Consider the following 21,036-nt stretch of genomic DNA (forward strand, 5'->3'; position numbering starts at 1 on the left):
AGAAAAGAGGAGATGATGGGAGATACGATTCTGTAAATATGTTTCTCATACTGGTTTAATGAATAAAGCACTGTTGGCCAATAGGAAAGGAAGATAGGCAGGACTAGGAGACAAGGAGAAAAGAGGAAGTAGTAAGAAGGAGTCAACATGGAGAGTGAGGAGAAGGCAGAACTGCCAGCCGCCTCTCACTGGTAAGACCATGTGGAAATACATAGAAATGCGTTAATACTTAAGACAGAGCTACCTGATAAGAAACAAGTAACTAGCCAAGAGATTATATCAAATACAGAGTCTCTGTGTGTTATTTGGGGCTGGCACAGCGGCGGGACAAGACCAGCGGAGGTGGGAGAAAAAAACCTACTCCTTACAGATAATAATACAGACAAACAATATTTCAATAATACATTGTATTAGCTGGTTTTGTGGGGGAAAATCTCATGTAGCCAAAGTTGTCCACATACTGATAACTGGGATTATATGCCTGGGCCACCACACCTAATGTATTAGGTGTTAATGATTGATCTCTGGGCTTCATGTGTACTAGGCAAGCTCTCTACTAACTAGCTGTGTCCCTTGCCTATGCTCATTAGCATATTTAATCAGTTATAGTAAACAAGAGGAAACAAGTAAAATGAAATTATAACTTGAAAGATTTCAAGTGGTAAAAGAAGAAAATAGTCACATTTAACCTTATGGATATTTTGATCTAAAATTATTTCTTACATCTCAAATATGTTACACTACTAACTAAATATGAAATTTTAGTATCAGTTTGGAAATTTCTTTTATAAATTCTATTAGTTTTGTGTTATTCAGCAAATGTAATATATTTGAATGAATATCATGGAAAATTTCTTGCCAGGATGTAACATGTGATAAGAAATTAGATCCTGGAAGTTTGTAAAAATGAGCTGTACCTTTTAAAAATGGAAAAAAAAAAATGTTCAGAAAAGAAAAAAAAAGCTGTCATTTCTAGGTGCAGAGAGGACCTCATGTATTCACATATATACAAACATAATTTGAGAAGCAACGTGAAATCAGTAAATCACAGTAATAAGAAAATGTGATATTTCTACAGTCCAGCCTTTGAATGTGTTGGGCTCCCAGCATAAGTAGAATTCATTTTTTTTTTCTTTCTGTAAGATGTCAGTCAGAGATCTTTGGAATGCTAAACTTTCCAGTATTCCAGATAAGGAATAGGGTGGAACTTACACTGACCTAAGGGGGGAGGATTGCCTGAGTGCTTAAATCATTGAAAAGACAGACTTGGCTTTTAGTATCTGAAACATACTCAGGATCCCTCCTATTTCAGTTTGGAAGCATATATGCCAAACTCTTGGCCAGCATTTATTTTAACATTTTAACCAAGAAAAACAAAACAACTGATCAAGTCCCCTACAATAAAAATTAGACCTGTGTATGTGTTCGCTCGTCCACTTATTAACTATGTATCTTAGTGAGTTTAATTTATTTGAGCCTTAGCTTCTTCAGGTGCACATGACTCTGAGATTGATCCAAACCAAACTGCAATACCACAGTGCAAATCTGGTGCAGACAAGCTACAGAGGGCAATGAGTATTAGCTCCCTTTTCCTTATTGATTTCCATCTACTGTGACATTCTGAGCAACACTGCTATTTGCTTCACCATGGCAGTTATTTTCACACATCCTGGATAAGAACTAAGGCCTCTAGGAAGAAGTGTTAGAACAGTAGAGAGAGGATGAGAACTCTGAAAATATTATGCTATTTTGGAGGGAGCAATAGAAATCACAGTAGTGGACTGCTTGAATTGCTGGTGATCACACTGTGAGTAAAGTGCCACCAATGAAGTGTCAGGAAAATGTTCCCACCTTTATGTATTACATTGCTCTTGTAATGAATGTTAGTAGAATGACTTACTGCACACTCCCCATTTGGAAAAATTTTAGAATTGTCACACTCTAGGATGGAACCCCAGCCTGCAATATGTGACATGGAGACACGTTTTACTCCTTACCTTTGCAAGCTTTCAGCATTACCACACTTGCCACTATTCTCTTCTTAGTGATCAGCATCATAGTTTGTGTTTCTAGCGCAAAGCTGTCTTTCTAGAACTACTGCTTCCCGAGAGCTATACAACCTACAAGTCAAAAACAGGACTCAATACCCATAATAGCTCAGTGTGCTCTATCTATGATAGTTACATAATATTGGGGAGTAATATGTACTCCCAGATTTCACAATAGTGCAACATCTGGTGTGACAATTTCTTGAGTTTATTTGGGTTTTGGCAACATTTTTTTGTTTGTACACACATGTATGTTCTTGAGTGTTCAGGTATGTATGCATATGTGTATGTATACATGTGGAGGGCAGAGGACAGTATCTTGTGTATACTTTTCTGCTTTTTGGGAAAAGGTAAGGTTTCTTACTGGCATAGAACTGGTTAAGTAGACTAAGTTGGTTGGCCAGTGAACTTGGGGATCTGCCTGTACTTCTTTAATTCCCTAATACTGTGGTCACAAATTCCAACACATCTAGCTGAGTGTAGATAATTTTTATATACAAAATATTTCCTGATATTTATAAATCTCACATAACTATTTGCCATTACTGTTTGTGTTCATTTCTCTTTGCTTATGCAATATATTGTTAGACTTATGGTAGGTAAAGCAATAGAAAAGAATTGTTTCACAGATTTTGGAGGTCAGCAGTTGAATGCAAGCTACATAAATCTACAAATTGTGAGCAGGATTCTTTCCTCTGGAGGCTCAGAAGAAGAATCCACCCCTTGTCATTCCAAGGTCACAATATCTGCTCCTACCATCACACTCCCTCAGCTGTTCTCTGTTTAGATCTCCTGTCTCCCTCTGATAAAGATATGTTTAATGGCATTGAAGGCCTATTAGAATAATGCAGGGCAATCTCTGTACTTTTATATAGTCAATTACAAATGCAATGATTGTATAAGAGTCACTTACACCAACGATTAGGAAGGATTTAAGTATCTTTGAAGGATTTACTCAGCCCAATATAGCCTCCTAAATTTCATGCTAAAATATTTATAAGTCCTCATCTATTTGTTGACTCTATACATATTATGAATATAATGTTTAATCATTTATAATGCAAATGTTTCTCTAAATTGGCTTTTTATCTTTAATTGTGTTCATAGCTTGAACCATTGTAAACAGTACCCAAAAGTAACTTAGTTTAATAGGACAATGATGGGGACTATTGATGAGGTATTTCAAATGGATTAACTCTTAGGTGTTAATACAGCAGGTAGTAACTTTTATTCCTCTATGTTCAAGAGTATTAAATCACAGTAAATAGTACATGATGGCTACCTATTTGGAGCATTATCAAGATTATCTAAGATCTTTTAAGGCATCCCTATGCCTTCAACAATGCACTTGCTTGAGGGAGTAGGTAAGCACCACAATTGAGCATTCCTTTTTACTGCTTGTCCTATGTGCTTTTATGGACTTAAGACTGACTGCCATACTGTTGTCATGGATATGAGTGCACTATTACTAAAATGATAATGGAAGAGGCATTAAAGAAATTTAAATATAGTTAGTGTAAATGATTTGTCAAAGAAATGAATTTTTTAAAAGAATTATTCAATGATTAAGTGATGGTGGGACAAGATGTTCTGAGGGAATGCTGGAAGTGGAATGTGAGAGTTGGGCTGATACGATCAAGACACATTTATGAAGTTGTCACAGAATTAATAAAAATACTCCCAAGAATATTAAGTGATAACTTCAAAAATTAGGGATTTTAGAAGTAGCTCATATAAATACATGGACATGAAAAGACTTGATTGTGCAATGACTGTATTGTGTGCATATAATTATGTGTGTTTTAAATGAAAGTTTGAAAAATATTTTGTCTGTTTTAGAAATTTGCTAGATCTTGATGAAAAGAATTTTGTATCTCAAGTACTTATAAGTTCATTATATAACCAAAGGTAGAAATCACTCAAATGTTATCCAGGAATGAGTGGAAAGTTTTATATCATCACACTATAGGAATCTTCAGTGAAATATTATTTAGCTTAAAAAGGAATACATATTTTACAATGGCATTGAATATACGAACTTTCAAAACAATATGCTGAGTGAAATAAAGAAAGTAGTACAATGCCATTTGTTTGAAGCCTAGCAGAAGCAGGATGGTTGTTACCAATGGTACAAGGGCACAGTAATTCTGTAATCTGTGCAGAATTCAGTCTATGTCAGAGCACAGTTCTGGAGCTCAGACATGCGGAGAATGGTAGTGGTGCTAAAAACATTTAGAGTCAGTGTATCAAAGAATTTAAATAGTTAATATAGTATGCTACGTATATTTTGCTACAATACAATATAATAGAATGTGAAAATTAAAGGAATCTCCTTGTATAGTGACAGTATCCAATCACTTTCAAGATACAAAGCTTAAGGGTATTGAAATTACTTTAAGACCTTATCATTAGATCTCAACATTTTATTATACCAATACATTTTTTATTTTATTATGTATTTCAGTGCTGAAATGTCTGAATTCTCTGTTCAGTGTACAAGCTAACAGAAATACTAAATTTATGTTCTCTTTCCTGCAGTGGTATGTATGGTGTGTAAAACTGCTTTTTTCCCACACAATTGGCTGGAATTCTATTACCACAGAAGTGGTTCTGGAAGTTTCACTAGGATTACTAAAAGTCAGTCTCTCATTTATCAAGCAAATTATGTTTTAAATTATAATATGTATGCTAGTATTTCATAAGCTATAGTAAATTAAACTAGGAATTAAATTTTCCTTATGAAACCAAACCTTCTAATGTAACTCAAAATGAGTTTAACTATAAGTATTTAATTACTGATATACTACATAAATTGACATTTGATGTAATGAAACATTTCCCAAACCCCAGAGAGTGCTGATATTGAGAGTTAAGGAGTCTCTGTCTTAGCAATGAGCCTAGTCTTAAGAGAAACAAATATTAATAATGACTTTACAAAAGCTTTAACAGTGCTCCAAGACTGGAATAGAAACCTCTGTGTCTCTTATTAGAAAGTGTCATTCACTTAAGTCTTAGCAAAAAATAAAAAGGCCAACTCCATTTCCACTCTCATTTACAGAGAGTGGAAGAGATGTGCCTTATTTCATTAAAAACAAAAAAAAAAAAAAAACTGTGTAATCATGTATCGTTAAACACTGAGACAATTCACAGCTGTGCACTGAGACTGAATTTCAGTCTTAACTATAAAAATAAATGAAATAAAAATAGAAAATCAAAATCTACTTCCTGATTAAAAATTCAGTCATGTTAATGTGGAGATAAAATAATTTTTGTACATGGACATAAAGGTGTTCAGCAACCTTATTGAAATCTTTAAACAATTCCTACACACATGTGCACATGGTGTACAAGTCAGAGGAATAAGAACCACACAAGAATGAAATACAAAGTCCATATGAATAGTGGTTAGTTTTCATTTTAATTTGCTCATGGTCTCAAAGATGTCATAAAACAATAATTGTCTATGAGACTCTCATATGATAAGTTTGGCATATGTCACCTACCAAAGAGCAGGAATAACAATGATGACAGCTTTATTTGTGGGCCTATTAGTGCTGAGCCAGTCACCACAAAGACTCAATTCATACAAGCAGCTCCCAAGTAGGGTAATTCCACATCTCACCAGCTTCTTATGGTGCTACATTTGTCATGCAATGCCCCTGGTTTCATTAGCATTTCCCTGGTTAAGGTGAAACAGCTTTGTCTAAGTTTGCTTAACTGCTTGCTCTGTATCTTACTCCCCAAGGTCTTTGGTTCCTTTATTAACTGAGTTAATTCAAATTACTCATTATCTTAGACAATAATTTCTTGTTAGATATCTGCAAATGTTTTGTTTGTGGCTTTTCCTGGTATCTGGGGAGATTTCACACTCATGAACTAGGCAACTTTAATAAGCCATGAACCATGCTTCTTTCTGTATCTGAATGGTACATCACATGCCGTTTGTGTCAGAGATATCATTTATTTTGAATAAAATTAATATGTGTAAAAATATAAAATATATATGTCCTCATCCATAGCTAAGGACATTATTATTTTACTATTCTGCAAAAGCTGCTACATTTAGACTTAAGAATAAGGCCATTATATTTTTTATTTTACCTTGACTTATTTCTTTAATTTTTTTCCTTGTATGTGATGACCTGGGGAAACTACTTATATTATTCTCCTTCTTTGTAAAGAACTTTTTAAATGTTTTTTACTAAAGCTTGACTGGAAAAGATCAAAACAAAACAGCACTAAAAATTCGTAAATCACTGGGCATTGGTGGCACATGCCTTTAATCCCAACACTTAGGAGGCAAAGGCAGGCAGATATCTGTGAGTTCAAGGTCAGTTTGGTCTACAGAGCTAGTTCACAGGCAGCCTCCAAAGCAATATAGAGAAACCCTGTCTGGAAAAACAAAAACAAAAACAAAAAAACCCAAAAAACAAAAACCAAACCAAAACAAAAAATCCTAAATCTTCCAATTCTCAAAGTGTGTATTTCTGAGAAATATTAATTTGTGTCATTTCTTTCTAAATGCATTATTTTGCAGGGGCTGTGTTCTATTGCTTAGTTTCTGCTTTTGATTTCCTTTTGTATGGATGAGGGGGTCAGAAAACTCCATCCCTTACGCATGACAGCCAGCTGGGACTGTTTCCCTTTTGGCTTCATTGACTTTATAGCACAATAATAATATTACAGCATGGTTTTAATTTTTCTTCCAATTTCACTGTGACATTCTGGAATATTGGAATATTTTGGATCATTAGAGAAAATTGCTTTTTATAAATTGTATTCTTGGAATTGCCATGGATGTCAAGAGGGAGGTGTGCAATTCTGATAATTGTAATTATGAAGACTGCATAGTGTGGAATAAATATGTTTGCTCGTTTTATATACAACTTCAGAGATTTTCCATTTAGCCATGTTGTTAGCATTAGAATATTCCATTGCTGTTTTCTGGGGAAGACTTAGATGCTACTCATAGACTGACCCAGAAGCTGAAATGACAGGAAGGAAGTCTTTTGTCAGCTTTGAGGAAACTTCTGGGATCTCAGGAAGAGGAACACCTGAGCACAATTTGTTCATGAGGTGGAACGCTTGGGAATTGTTTCATGTCAACCTATGTCTTTAGGCCTTCAGCATAGGCTCACCTACTTTAAGAAGGGCCCTGCAGTGGCTTGACCTGAGCAGGTAATTAGTATGAAAGGAAACCTGGACTTCCCAGTGGCATGACTTAGAGGGCAGTCCTTTAAAAAAAGTAGTGGTTCATCTCCGGATAATTGATTTTCAGATTATTAATTCCTGTTACTGCATTGCAAGGCTCAGCTTTCAAAACTGCTGAGCAGCATACTCACTGAGAAATCGAAACTCTAAACTGTTCCTTTTTGGAATGCCCCATTAAGACTTTGGCACTCCTAGTGCTTTCTAACTCTTGACAGACCACTGGAAGTTGCCCACTGGCATCAACAGCTGTGTCTATCCAAAAGCAATAGAGTTTTTTTTTTTTTTTTTTACAAGATGTATATTTAGCAAATCTTAATTCACTTTGGCTTCAGTAGTGGAAAGTGAACGTAAAGTGTTTTAAAATGGCATTGCCACCTTCAACGAACCTATCTCAGGACAAGAAGACCAGGGAACAGATTCACTTTTTATCACTCTTTATCATGTTTGCACATTTCTTAAAGTTTTGGTGAATATATCAGTAAAGTGAAGTAATTTGGCCAGGAACTATATTTGCAATCAGATCTTAGCATGCTTTACACACATGGCTGCACTCATTTTTAATTGAGGTGATCACAAAATTTGAAGAATTACTTTACTTGTATTTATTAGTGAGGACATGCTTGTTCTGCAGTAGTGTTTAACCCCAAATTTTCACAGCCAAACAGTAAAGGTGCCAGTTCTCTACAGACACCCAGGAACCACTGAAGAGGAACAGCTGCCATGAACCACAAGGTCAATGTTCTACTAAGAAGAGAACACTTAGTGTTTTATTTCGGGAGAAATAATTAAATAGTTTTCCTAGTACATCTGAAATCTATCTTCATATTGAGTCAGAAATAATAAGAAAGTTCTGTCATATATAAAAAGTTTAATACGTTTATGCTAATTATACTTGGCAGTCAAATGACTATCCTATCAGCCACCTTGCCTTTAGACTGCAATGGATATGAACATATTTAACACACTCTAAACATTTCATTCAAGGAAGATATATTCTCCCCCAAGGGGGAAAAACAATAACAGCAACAAAAATCCCCACATATTTCACTATTCTATTCATCCAAGATAATTCATTGGTATACCCTATGTATATCTTTATGTTTTATGTGTCATTTTAAAGATAAAGTTGTCAAACAAATCTAGGTTTTGCTAGGATTTTTATAATGATTTTTATCAATTATTCAAGAATTTCATACAATGTATTGTGATCATATTAGCCCCACTCTTTCCCTTTATCCCATAATTTCCTGCTCCATTCACCCAGCACCATATTCTGCCTGACTATTCTGTCCCTCAATCCCTTCACATCCACAATCCCTTCACTTTGGGATTGACCTGTAATGTGGTAGATATATGAAGGGGTCACATCATTAAGGAAAGTTGACTTTCCTTCTCCCAGTAAGAATAAGATGACATGTGCTATCAGCTAGCAGTGAGACCTTGTGCTACCCCTCCCATGAGTTCTGGAATTTTTGTCTGGTTTGAACTTCTATGTGTCTTGTGCATGCTGTCATTATAGCTGCGAGTTCATATATGCACTCAACTTGTGTGTTTTATAAACACTTTCCTTGAAGCTACCCATCATCCCTGTCTCTTAGGAGCTTGCCACCTTACCAGCACCCCTCTTCCTCAGAAATCAATGAAGCTGGTGGGGAGGAATGCAACACAGACTAATCCTGTTTGATCATTGCAAAGTCTCTTATTTGTATTCTGACCAGTTGTGTTCTTTGCCATCCACTACAAGAAGAAGTTTCTCTGATTGGGCCTGGATTTAGTTAGATTTTTAATTTGGACACAGTTTATCACAGGATTCTTTGTTCAGATTTCTATGGGTTTGCAAATTTTTATGTTGGAAGTTGATATTTATATACAAACCAATGTGAAGAGTCCAATCTGACTACTTTATTCAACTTGGCCACATTGTTTGTGTATTCATTTACTCTGTAGTCAAAATCCACTGCATTTCCATTTGCCTTACAAAACACATTACTTGATTTGGGGACTTACGATAAAGTTTCTAACAATTTTACTTTCTAGAATGTAAACAAGTAGATTCCTTGACAGTTCTAATTGATTGTTTTTTTTATAAACGACAATCATTATTATTTCTTGTCATGTGCAGGTGCTGACTGTTGCCAACCCCACACTGTGAATTGAGACCTTTATGACTAACTAGGGCCACTGGGACCTGCCATCGTGATGACTTTTTCATGCTTCAATATGTTCACTCAGATATTTTAATGATGTTTCTTTTTGACAACTTGGAAACATCCAGATTGAAGAAGACACTAAAATGCAAAATACTTCTGCAATAATCCTGCAATTCTCAAGTAGCTTCTGAAGTTATTAAATCTGAGTATGGGGCTCACTGGTAGATGATTTGCCTAGTATGTCACCAGGTCTGCAAAAAAAAAAAAAAAAATCCAAGAACAAAAACAATCACAGTTGTCTATAACACTCCTCAAAATTTCCTGACTTATAAGCAGACAGTAATCATGGAATTTTTCAGATGCCATATTTCAAATTGTTAACCTTCATGATTGTCCTCTTGTGCTAGCTGGGAAATAGATATTGTGTTGCCTGCTTCTATCTATTTTATAGGTTGAGCAATTCAGTGTCCCAATGTACACATAATATCCATAAAAGACGATGACTTTAACAATTGCTCTCTGTTTGAACACCGTTGTTGAACACTGTTACTTACATTCAGACATTATAAAGACTAAGAGATTTCAGGCAACCTCCATGCTGGCCAGGTCTCTCCCAGGCTGACATTTTCACCTCCCTTTTGAGAAGAGGCTTCATGGTCCCAGAGGTAAGATAAAACAGAGAAAAGTGAGGCGAATAATAAAAGAGCAAAGCATGTAATGTCTAACTGGCAGCTTAGATCACTCGTATAGCCATCCTTGATGACCAACATAGCAAGTCAAATTTTTCACATATATTTTCAGGAAAGTGTTTAAAGGAAGGTCACTGGTTCTTTTAATACCAAAATATTTCATACTACAGGTCTTCTAGCCACTTTAATATGACCATGTGTACAGATGTTCATCCCACAATGGCCTTCCAGAGAAAATGCAGGAAAGGTTGTGGGGGAAGGCAACCTGTAAATCACTCACTTTACTGTACTTATCGTATATATTAGTTTATTTCATCTTCTTAACTTTGAAATGGATAACACCTTTAAGTTTCATTTTCAGCTTGCAGTTACAACCCCTAGTTATTAAAGTGAATGCAGTAGAGATAAACGAACAGGCACAGCCTGAGTTCTGCTTATGATATAGTTCCTTGCTCTCTAGACATCTAAGCATTGGCTGCATCAGGAAGCTTTTCTAACTACCGCTGTGGTCTCTGCATATATATACCTGACTGTAGTGGGATATCTACCCCGCCTACACCTGTTGCACTTGAGTTTCTGAAAAAGGTGCCTTCCTTCTTACCTTAGGATAAAAGAATTATTTCAGAGATAAGTTTCTCAGTTTTTCCAAGTGAAAAACAAAACAAAAAATTGCTCTTAACTGTCTGTTTTGAACTTAGATGGAACATATGCTTGGTTATAGTAACAACTTCCGATATATATTTGCAAAGCATGGTGCCTTTTAGATTTCATGTTTTTATATGATGTGAAGACATCAGGCATGTACCAATAGACCCAGACACAACATGGATAATTTAACCCTAGGGCAGCAAACCTCCTATGCTTCACATGGAGTCAAAGAGCTCTGTAACTAACAAGGGTTTGTGAAACCTTTCTAGACTGTCTAGCAACGAGTTTTAGTAGAGGAAACAGAATAAACAATGAAGTTATTCCCTGGAAAAATGAGTACTGTTTGTAACAGACACATTGGATGCTACAAGTGTACAGTGTAAGTTTCTCAGAATTCATTATGATCTCTAAGAAATTGTTCCCCCAAATACCAAATACTCTCATAGGAGAGTAAGACTAGGGAGATGGATGGAAAACAGGAAAGTATTAGAAAAAATAAAAACATTGATTTTCTAAAAGGTAAACCCTGTGTGTGTAAATAAAACTATGCCAATGTTGTAATAAGTGTCCCTGTATTTATTTTCTAATTGTTAACTTTAAATGAAAAATGGAAAAAGAAGTCAAAATCAGGCTTTGGATATCTGAATTCCTAGGCAGTTGGCTGTATCCACTTGAGAGTTAAGGAAACTAGGCCTACATACAGTGGGCCTAATTTAGTCTCCTGGAATCTCTATGAGATTCCACAAGATTGGACTATCAGAGGGATCGTTGGCAGAAAGACCACAGCACAAACCTGGTACATGATCTAGCTTGTGGGAGCACACTTCCCATGGTGGGATGCCATGCTTGGCCATAAAGCAAGGAAGAAGGCCCTGGCCCTGCCCCAACCTACTGTGCCAGACTATGTTGACTCCTCATGGGGACCCTTACCTGTGAGGAGGAATGGACTTGGGGTGGGCTGAGGGGAAGTTGGAACAAGAAGGAAGAGGTGTGGGAGAGAGAACTGTGGTTAAAATATAAAATGAAATTACAAAACAAACAAACAAAAAACGGCCAACAAAGAAAATTCTCAAGGACGGCTGTAGCCACCTGAGTGCAGCACAGCATATGAGATTCCCTTCATGTGACAGAGAAGAGAAGCAACCATTTGTGTCACATTTGTAGATCTGAGTCTTTCAGAAATTTCTGTCTAACACTACTTGGCTGGAGAAAAGCATAGATCATGGTGGTTCTTTACTTGACCAATGACAGGAGGTAGCAAGAAACTTGTTATGATCTCATGGTTACACATTTGCTTTCTCTATTGGAATTGCTACCATGGTCAGCAAAGACTAACATTTAAAGAGATTTTCTGGAACATACACATTAATGGAGCACAGCTTAAATGGATCACAGTGTCTGCTGTGATACCCATGCTTGCAATCTGTGGACTCCAGTGAAATCCCAGAGCTGGGGAAGTAGCTGCCATTTTCTTCCTAGCAAGGACTAATTAATTGACTTAGTAGTAACTCACATTGGTTTTTAGGATGTGCTATGGGAGTTTCTGTAAAGCACAGTTTAGGGTTCCTGTCAAACTAATATTACTGAGCCTATGTTAGTTATTCTCCCCACTGGATTTTGATTAATTGGCTCATTGTGAAATTAAATTATGAGGATTCCTTTATACATAGGGTATGGGGAAATTTTCATTTTAAAGCAAAAAATATTTTCTTTTCTTTCACCTCTATTTTTGTCATATGGCTTCAGTGGACATTGCATTCTAGGCTGAAATGTCCTTCCGCTATTTGCCCTTTCAGGCTTTTTTGTAAATATCTGCTTTAAATAGATGAATATAAAATCTATTGTCTGTGCTGGACACTTTGGAGAGCAAAAGTTCATGCTATTGTTAGTATTCTTTCACTCTGTAAAATACATTAACACTGTCAAGGGACATCAGACACATCTTCAGTTCAAGTATCTGCCAAGCACAAAAGGGGAATACTGCCTTCAATCATGTGTTTGCCCTAATACAAATTTATCATGGGGTATAATTCAAAAGTTTATTCTAATAGGAAATTTTTAAATGTAACTGATGAAAAAATGCATGGGATTTAAAATAAATAAATGTTATAGGTATTAGTCCAAGAAAAGTATATGCTATATTGAAATAAAAATTATTCAGGTAAATTTTCATATGCTGTTTGTGCTCATTGAGACCTGAGTCTGAAAACATGCAGCAGTCTTGCCAGCCACCTCTCTTAAACCTTGGTCTCCAGCAGGTTTATTTCAGGTACCCTCCAAAGCTCACTGTACTGCGGTAGGCTACCCATTGTCCTTTTAAGGGGAAGAAAAGTATTTCAAACACATAAGGATGTTAAAACATCCCTCCCTGGAGAACAACTTGAAGGTAAACCATTTCCAGTAGAGGTTATTACTGTTTATTGCACAGTAGAGAGATGCCTATAGTGGGGATGAGAAATGGTAAGTTCATTTGCGGAGAATCTGCTCCACTCTGCCTGGAAATCTCTCTGCCAGAACAGCAGAATATCTGCTTCAGCAGGGCTTCCTCAGTCTTTCCTACTCAATGATGCAAGCCCAGTCTATTGATGTTATTGATCTATCTGCTACTTGCTAGTGTTTTTAGCTTTTGCTCCTACATGATTAATCAACTTACTCATTCAAAACCAAAATTATATATGTTTACTAATGTACTTTTTAAGTGTTTGAAAATAATATATCAGAAACAATAACTTAAATATGGCTCTCTGAGATAATGAGTAAAGAGAGTTGATATTGTTATCACCATTTCAGAATAGAAAGGTCAAGAAAGAGCATATGCTCTTGTGTGTCAATCTGTGTGTGCATGTGTTTTTGTGTATTCAGCTTACAATGGGATTCTTAGTGAGATAAGCAAGTAGTATAAATATTGATTGCCTCAGCTTTATCATAAATGAAACAGATAAAATGATATTTTCATTATTTAATGTGTACAAAGTTAATATTTATAAGATGTGTAAAATAAAAACAACATAGAGTCATATAGTATGACCTAGATAGTCATGGCTTTTGGACTGTGATTCCAATTATTTATAATAACATTGACTTTCATTTTTACCTCTCTTGACTTGTCCTGTATGCAGTGACATGTAGCTGTCATTAACAGACACACACATTCTTATGTGTATTATTGTACTGTGAATTAAATCACTTAGTGCTATATTTAGCACTCAGTCATTAATTCTAGCAATAGCTGAGAAATAGACCCTTGGATATCAAATCCATAATGCTTATTTAGTTTTTTCCTTTCTTTTATTCTTTACTTGTTCATATAGCCTGATGTTAATATGCTTTTACTTTGTGCCAGTAGGACTTAAGGATACTGTAGAAAATATTCTAGACTAAGTTGCCACTTACAGATTTTTCGTATTTAGTAAAAAGAGTTGAACACATAAACAGATTTCCCAAAAGTATGGTTGGTAAGAGCTCAAATGAAAAAGAACAAGGAAACTATTAGCTTTAAGAGCATTAATGGTGAAGAAGGGTGATAGTAAAAACAAAACAAAACAAAACAAAACAAAAAAAACATTATTCTAGGATGACCCCTGAGCAGTGTCTTGAAGGTTACTAAGAAAAAACAGTTGATTTGTGGGAAATCTGTGCATATAGAGAAAGAAGACATGTAGGTCCTCAAGTCCTCAGAGAGTCTGGGAGAGTGGGGAAGCCAGGATACCTCAAGACTTTAAGTAAAAAAGGAGTGGGATGGAAGACACCCAGGTCATTTTGAGGCAGAATGAACAAGTTAGAAGTCTGCCATGTGCAGACCAAGAAGCCCTTGGTTGGAGGGCTTGGACCAAAAACAATGTGAATTGGAATAAACAAATCTACTTTTGCCTTTAGTTATCAGGGGCACAGAGCACACGTTTGAACTGTAGGTGAAACATGCCTGGCTAATTGAGAGTCTGTCATCTTGCAGTGCTGTGCTATAAATCCAGGTCCTGATAACCTGTAGTCCTCATAGAGTAAGCATCTGAGTCAGGGCACAGGGTGATATGTTTAGGGTTAATTTGTTCAATTAATGAGAACTGTTTTGTTTTATGACAATTGACAGAGGAAAGAAAGAGGAGGCAATTCTACATGGATGGTTCTCGTCTCAGAATTGCAGCAGTGAAACCTACATCGTGGAAACAACACAAACACAGCGTTTCACCTGAGGCACAGAAATAATCCTTCCAAGTTCTGAATCCCATATATTGGAAAACAGCAGCTGTGTGAGTTTGGGAAAACCATGCAATTTATTTCTCAGTTTCCTCATTCAAATCATGGTAACTGCCCACAAGCTGGCTACGTGTGGCTGTTGCTTGCACACAGTAAGCCAATGGAAGTTGTATTGATAATGAGGTTTGTAATAAAGTGGATGGATTGTAGAGTGGAATTTGTCAAAATATCTCGATAACTAGATGGTCTTTCTTTGAAATACCACTCATAGTTGTCTTGATGGTAAATAGATCATTTTAAGTGCACACATTGATTTACTTTAGAATAGCTAAAATGTTCCTGAAAATAATGGCTAGATGGAGGGTTGACAGGCCCAATTTGTATATAGTAACAATTTATCTGACTTCCAATTTGGTATGAATGTCCAAATTGAAAGGAATGAAGCATGTGATATGTCATAATATTTTGTAGACGATTCACATAACTAGGTTTCAAAAACTGACTAAAAAAAGTATTTGGATTTTAAATGATATCTATAAAGAGGAGAAACTCATCTTTGAATGACAATAATGTGATTCATGAAAATAAAATAGTCTACAGTTTTTGGCTAATAGGTAAAATATGGAATCCACTCTATTGGGCTATTTCTGCCACTAGAGAACCTTAATTAGAAATCTCCAATTATGTATGCACATGCCAAAATATGAGTACTCTGGCAAATGAAAAATTTACATATACAATGTTTTTAATCAAAGTACCTATTTGATTGTACAAGTATGTGTTTTTCAACACAAAATTTGAATTCTGTCCTTGTGATTCTGCATTTATACAGGTGCCCAATTACTTTGTTGGTGCAACTTAGAAACGCCTGCTTGATGTACTATGATGTCAATTCTCTTCCATTTATAGTAAAATGGATGAAATTTTTTTTGACTCACAAAACAGAACACACTGTACCAACATAGGAAATACATCATTTTACTACTTATAATAGGAGAACTCTGTTTCACTGCCATTCTCTGCTAAGAAGAGCAAAATTGTGCTTTTGTTTTTGTTTTTCCTCATTCAATTTGTTCCTTTCTCTCTTCTTATTTGGAATTTGCTTCAAATTTTGAAGATGACTCTGGTTCACAGGGAAAAACCTTCAGTGGCAATAATACTGAGTTCACTCAATTTTCCACATTGTTAGTCCCTAAATGATGGGAGTAGGCTGTTGATCTCTGCCACTTGTAAGCATAGGGAAACTTTAGAGCTGGTAAAATACCAGATTTATAGCCCTAAAGACAGATGTTCTCTGTGGAGATGCTGGGAAATGCCTTGTGAAGCAGTGAGGCAGAACTGTATTTCCTTGTGGTCTTTCAGGACAATCAAAATTCTTCTTGGCTCTCTGTGAGTGAGGTACAGTAAACTAGGTGACCTGCTCATGGAGACAGAGCTCTGGGTAAGTAGGTAAGTGCTCTCTAGTTATATCATATGGACAAAGCAACAGGGAAATGGGCTGCTTCTGTTGCAGCATGAGTCGCCACCTCATATAGGGGCTCCACATTTCAGATGTGCTATTGGTAACAGCAGCAGTCTCTTGGTTTTGGAATCTTTCAGAGAAGAACTTCACTCTACACCTTTTGCAGTCTTGAGGATTACACTGAGACATGCTGTGACAACACAAGCACAAAGTCATTGGCTTTTCTTGTCCTTACTTGTCAGTAAATGTGTACAGAAAAGGAGTTTCTAAATTAGGCATTTGTTGTGGCACAATCCTCCCAGCACTCAAGAGGCAGAAGTTAGCAGATCTCTGTGTGTTCAAGGCCAGCCTGATCTATAGAGCAAGTACCAGGACATCCAGAACTACACACAGAAAAATCCTATTTCAAAAACAAACAAACAAAACAAAGAAAAACAAAACAAAACAGACAAACAAAACACACACACACACACACACACACACACACACACACACACACACACACACACAGGGAAAACTAGTTGGTAAATATCCAGTCTGGATTTTCACTTTGTCTCCAGGAAGATTTGTAAGCAAATATGAAGGAATCCTTCCATTGCCTCTGGATTCTTTAAATGTAGGCTTTGTCATCCCTCTTTATATTGTGTTTTCTGCAACATATTTCAACTTGGGTATGGGATTACCCACATACACATAGGTAAAATTATCTGGTCTCACCAATACCCTGTGTTGTGTTTTAGTTTTGTTCTGAGATTGGGATTCTCTACATATCTTGTCTTTCATACAACTCACTAGGTAGGCAAGGATAACCTCAGATTTACAGAGATATCCGTCCTCCAATGGAGGTGTTCTGCCTACAGAATGCTAGAATGATTAAAGGCAAGCACCAAAATGTCTGTCTCTGCTTTCTTTTTCAGTCATTGCTTTTAATTCCCCAAGTGAGTGGATGCACTATTGTAATAAAAACCAGTACTGGTCTGAGCTATCAGTAGGGTCCTGCTCTAAGACCTCCTATGGAATCCAAATCCTACAGATAGTCATCACTTATTTGAAATGCAGAGTATTTTCACATATTGTCCTGTATATGGTTTACAATTCCTACCATTGCTGATATCAGTACTGTTCTACTGGATTGTCTACTGGATTGACAAAGAAAAAAACATGAACTTCACTAGGGAAGATACAGTCTGTCTTTTCTTAACTAGTTTCACCCTAACAATAGAGCTATTATGCAGCTGCTTTAGCTACTGAAGGTGACCATGTACTTAAGAGGTCAAAGTCAATGATCTAATATCAAAGTTTAAACCATGTCTCCAGGTATTATCGCTGTTGTGTAGTCTCTCTCTGGATTCATTCTTAGTTCAACTATGTCAATTAATATGGCACAAGCAGAGGCACTTGCATTAGGGCTGTTTGTTAGAACATTCATAGAACTGAACTGTGCAAAGGAGACTACTCTGCTAGAAAGATGTATCACTTGAAATGCCTCTGAAATATGTCCTACCATGTAGGAAGAGATATTGAATGCTGTTATTTTCTTTAAATGGAGACTGGTGAAATGTTTATTTATCTCATTTCAATTTGGATAATCTGAGAAATAATTTTAGTATCTCACAGGCCATGGGATGAACTAAATAAAATAATCAGTGTGAATAATTTAGCACAATGGCTGAATCAGAGTAGCACTTGATGTATGATAACAGTTATATTAATTATATTATCACAGTCATTACTCCCATTATGACAGGTTCTAAAACTACATGAACCAATATCTACATTGACAAGACTACTTACAAACAAATGCATTTCAAAGGTCCTTAATATCCATCACCATAAAGAAAATTAATTTACTTACTACATTATTATTTATTTATTTGTGTTTTCACCCTTGAGATTTGAACAAGTGGAACAATCAGACTACTAACATCCTTGTCCATTAGCAAGGGTATACAAAACCAAAAGGATTGTGGTCAAGGATAGGAGAAAAGTCAGGTACAGTCTCGAGAACAGGAATGATAATAATGTCTGCTTTGTTAAGATTATAGACTCCTTGTTAGCACTGCTTTTACTTTCTGTAATTTATCTATTGCTGTACAATGACGTGAACAACTTTAAATAGGTTGAAGTATTAAAATATGTTTAAATACCATCTTATATTTTACTTATTTTAGTGTTACTTCACACAATGATATTGACTTTTGAGATCCCTTAAATTTACCCTGGATTAACTAAAATGAAAGTGAAAGTGGTCATGAGACATCTAGTTCAGACTGTGTAACTAGTTCCTGTCTAGCTTAGCCAAAATTGGCTGGTTTGCTCTAATCTAATACAGTCCTTTCCATAAGAAAATATGAGCACATTAAATATATTTTAAAAATAAAATAATGAATCCAAGTCAAATTCATGAAAATTAATCTTCTTAATACAGAGAGGAGGCAAAGGTGAGAATAATTTGATGTGGATCTTTACAGTGTGCTCATTAGACCAGTGGCTTTGACATCACTTAAGAATTACCTGAAATTTGGGCTTAATCAACAGTAGATCCATCTCACCAAAACTGACATTTAGAAGGTTAAATTATGCAATTCTCATGTGTGCTATTGCCAGTATTCTCTGTTATAATAAATCTTTTTTCTACCTCTATCATTTTCTAAACATGTGTTATATAGCATCCTATATAACCTTTATTCATTTTTTCTAACTGAACACATGCACACATTTTCTTCATCCTATTTTCTTTCTACCATGCTTCTATTCTGGCCATCTCATTTATATAAAGCAATTTTGGATGAGGAAAGGGAGAAATTATATAAAAGATCCTGACTTAACTTTTCCTATGTACTATATTGAGTAAGAAAAAAATTAAACACTTTTTAATTATTACTACCACATTATGAGAAGCTGTATTAAAGGCTTGTAGCATTGGGGAAGTTGAGGACCACTACCCTACATTTTCCTTCCCATACTACCTTGTATTTAAAAATATTTTAAACTGGTAAACCGAAGGCAGTGAAGGCTAATCATCCAATAGAAAAGTATTCTTTTAAGTTCAGCAGTGTACGTTCAGTGGTATATAGAATTCCAGTGATGTCATGTTTACATAAAGTCACAGACAAAAAGTGCAACTACACTGATATGAGTTAAGTTATAAGAATTATGACTCTAATATTAATATTTGATAACAAATTATCTAAATCATTAAGTAAATTAAGTAAGTTAAACTATATATTTTCTTTTTATTTTCCAAATTAGTAGAAAAAAATAAAGCTTATGTCATTAATGTCAGTGTTTTGCTTTGTTATACACACTAAAAAATATTCTGATAGCTTCTCATGAGATATATTTGTTTTTTGATAGAAAGTTTTGATGTAGCTTGAATAAGTTAAAAGTTCTCTGAAATCACCATGGTCTGTTAGCAATCTTGTTTCCCAACCTTTCCAAGTCTTATTTTTAAATGGAAGGAAATAAAAGATAAAACATAGTACTGTAAAATGCATTATGGATTTCTTGCAGGAACATTCATTTAGTACCATAACTTCAATTAGTACGAGCTAATAAAATTATTCAAATCTTGGAAGAAAAAAACATTTTACACATGTCAGAGGAAGAGAATGAAGAGGGGAAGAGAAGAAAGAAGGAGAAAAAAGATGGAGAAGCAGAATGAGGTACTCACCTCAGCTTTTCAGTTAATGGACAGGCACCATCATCTGAAAAAAAAAATATTGTTATGCTGTGATCATGAATATTATAAACAATCCAATTGTGTTAAAATACATTTTGCAAATCTGTAAGAGCAAAATTAAAAAAGTAAAGAAGTAGCTTGTCTGGCCTTATATATTTATGTATTCTGTCATCACCGTTTTAGAATCAGGGTAGTTAACCCACTGTTTTTCAAAATTGTTTTCAGAAACATATCAGATACATGTATATTATGCATAATTTTTATAACACATATTTTACAAATGTAGGCATAGAGATGCATATATAACAGTATTGGTCTAGGCATGAACATTATCTTGTTCGTACATAGCTCTGATCCTATATACATTGCACTTATAAGATACGATCCTCACAAATGATAACAAATTAAATAACAAAGTGTTCAGGGTCTTCAGTCACATACATATTCTCTTTATAAGTTTGTTTCATTAGAATCTGTCTCCCACCATTTTTCACCATGCATTTTCTTAAAACTGTTGTCCTTCCTTTTTTCTTTTCTTTTCCGATCCTTTCTTCTTTTGTTCCTTACTTTCTCCTTCCTTCTGTCTTTCACTCCACCTTTCGTCCCTCCTTTTTTTTTTATTCCAATCTCAATATTTACTTCCCTCCTTTTTTTCTTTCACAGTAATTTGGATCATTCCTTATGTCCTATCATTCTATAGGAGCAACTTAAATGGTGTCTTCATGGTAACACTTATGGTAGCCAGAGAAGAATTTACTCTACTCGTTAGGCATTTTGTCAGATATTTTGTACTTTCACTTTAGTACTTTGATTGTATCTTTTGTTGTAGACATGGGTTTTCATGTCTTGACTTTGTTCATCATTGTGAATCAACAGAATTCCTACTATGATGGGAGATGTCATTCTGTAAATGTTTCTCATACTGGCTAATGCATAAAGCACTATTGGCCAA

The 21,036-nt window shown here is 35.4% G+C and overlaps 1 long non-coding RNA gene across 1 annotated transcript in view; it reads right to left on the reverse strand.

Moving 5' to 3' along the window:
* LOC127224838 (uncharacterized) overlaps positions 1-21,036 on the reverse strand; it is a 427,306-nt gene that overhangs the window by 201,476 nt on the left and 204,794 nt on the right. Inside the window, exon 2 of the long non-coding RNA XR_007834742.1 lies at positions 20,076-20,109. This is a non-coding gene — a long non-coding RNA (uncharacterized LOC127224838). The remainder of the gene's footprint in view (positions 1-20,075; positions 20,110-21,036) is intronic.

Source organism: Phodopus roborovskii, unplaced genomic scaffold, assembly GCF_943737965.1.
Source record: "Phodopus roborovskii unplaced genomic scaffold, PHOROB, whole genome shotgun sequence".
NCBI lineage: Eukaryota > Metazoa > Chordata > Mammalia > Rodentia > Cricetidae > Phodopus > Phodopus roborovskii.